The following is a 2548-nucleotide window of genomic DNA, read 5'->3' on the forward strand; positions in this document are numbered from 1 at the left end:
CCAGTAGCACAGACACTGAGACTGATGATTAATAAATGGGACCTCATGAAACTGAAAAGCTTCTGTAAGACAAAGGACACAGTCAATAAGACAAAACTGCAGCTTACAGAACAGGAAAATACCTTCACCAATTCCACATCTTCCAGAGGGCTGATCTCAAAAATATATAAAGAACTCAAGAAAATAGACATCAAAATACCAAATTGAATTAAAAAATGGGGTTCATATCTAAACAGAATTCTCAACAGAAGAATTTCAAGTGGCCACGATACACTTAAAGTATTGTTCAACATACTTAGTCACTAGGGAAATGCAATTCAAAACTACTCTGAGACTCAAACTTACACCTGTCAGAATGGCAAAGATCAAAAACACTAATGACAGCTTATGTTGGAGAGGATGTGGAGTAAGGGGAACACTCCTCCACTGCTGGTTGGAGTGCACACTTATTCAGCACTTTGGAAATTGATATGGTGGTTCCTCAGAAAATTGTAAATCAGTCTATCTCAGGACCCAGCTATACCAATCTTGGGCATATACTCAAAGGATGCTCAATCATACCACAAGAACATTTTCTCAACTATGTTCATAACAGTGTTGCTCATAATAGCCAGAACCTGGAAACAACCTACATGTTCCTCGACAGAAGAATGGACAAAGAAGGTATGGTAATTTACACAATGGAGTATTACACTGCTATAAAAACAAGGACACCATGAAATTAGCAGACAAATGGATGGAACTAGAAAAATCATCCCACATGAAGACAGGAGTAGAGGATGGAGGGGAAAGTATAAATGAAAAATTTAATTAATAATAGTAAAAGAAAGTACACTGGCCATAACATATAACAAAATGTGGTTCTTTGACAATGTATAAAAACCAAAGTTAGAAATTGAAAATTAAAAATTACCTTCAATATCTACTGCTCTTCTTACCTAGGAGATTTTTAAAAAAAAACAAATTAATATTATCCTTGAATAATACTTTAGGGAGTTCCTATTCCTTTTAAAAGTGGATTGATTTTAATTTAATTTTTGTTTATAAAGAAAAGAAACCATGAAATGTGGCCTAGAATAACTTTCCATCTGTTCTCAGTGCAAATAGTTTCAATGTTGTTTATGTGTTCTTATCCTACAGTCTGAGGTCACTAAGGTCTATTCATAATTCTAGTCTTCATTCAAAATCTGGACACACAATATGGATTATTAAATCAAATAAAATTATTTTTGGCTTGGGACTTTAGGAAATTTGTTAAGCATATTTTTTTTTGTGCTGTTTAGCAAAGCTACTATGATATGATAATGTTGCACAAAATTTCCTCAAATAATCTTAGTTATTATAATTGTAGATATGCATATAATATCATTCATTTATATATATAACATCAGTATTATTCTCTGTCTATTCTAAAAAAGCAGACGACAGTGTGCCCAAGCTAACATTTGCCTTGCAGGACCAAACAGAGTTCAGGAAGCATGCTCCTTCACCTTGCTCCCAGGCGTCTGGCCTTAAAGGCTAATGTAGAAATCTCACTTAGTGTCTAGAAGATCATGAGGTCAACAGGAGAGTGATAGGAGTTGGAAACTAGAGTGTTCTTTGAGGCTGGAAGCCAATTAATGCTACACAGAAAGAAACAAGAAGAGGCAGTTCAAACAATTTCATACGTGTGAACTTATTACATTTCTTACTCAGCTCTGCAAACATATAGCTATTTTCTGTGAAAACATTCTAATTTTATTATTAGAAAGGTCAATGGTAGATGCTGGTTTGATACTTTCAAAATAATTTTCTGGTAATAATTCAAACTGGGTTTTCTTAAATTCAGCCCTGGGATAGACTATATTTCAGGACAAATACAGAACAAGAATAGAACCAATGTTCTTGGCACTGAAAGATTGAATCTTAATCTATTGCTTTTGTAATATTCTTTATCCAGAGTATTTTTAAATTAGTCTCCCAAACACACTCCCTTAAGAAACACTTTTGTCAGCCTGGGGTTGTAGTCAGAGAGGCAACCACCTCTGGGTCCTATCCCTGTGCACCAGCCATCCCTGGAGGTCCTGCCGAACTTGGCTCCAGTTTCTGGTCATTCCACAGGCCCTTCAGGAAGGCTCCCCTTTTCCAAGACTGCAGGCAGACCCTGCCCCATACCCATTTTCCCGAGACCGCAGCCACTTCCTGAGACTCAGAGACCAGCCCCAAGCTCCCATCTGCACCAGAACTCCCATCTGGACCAGAACCCCCAGCTCCCATCCTCCCGAGAACTCCCATCTGGACCAGAGAGACCCTTTGGTGGACACTACAATCTCAAAGCCTTGCCCACACACTCATCTGCCGGAGACCACAGCCACTACTAGAGACTTAGAGACCAGCATACAGCATTCCATACTGCCCTGGAACTCACATCTGGACAAGAGGAGCTCCCATTTGGACAAGAGAAGGAGATCTCAGGGACTTCCTGAGACTCAGGGTCCAGCCCCCCCAGCTCCTATCTGGCTAGAACTCTCATCTGGACCAGAACTCCCATCAGGCCCAGAGCTTCCAT

The sequence above is a fragment of the Onychomys torridus genome, chromosome 10 (genome assembly GCF_903995425.1).
Source record: "Onychomys torridus chromosome 10, mOncTor1.1, whole genome shotgun sequence".
NCBI lineage: Eukaryota > Metazoa > Chordata > Mammalia > Rodentia > Cricetidae > Onychomys > Onychomys torridus.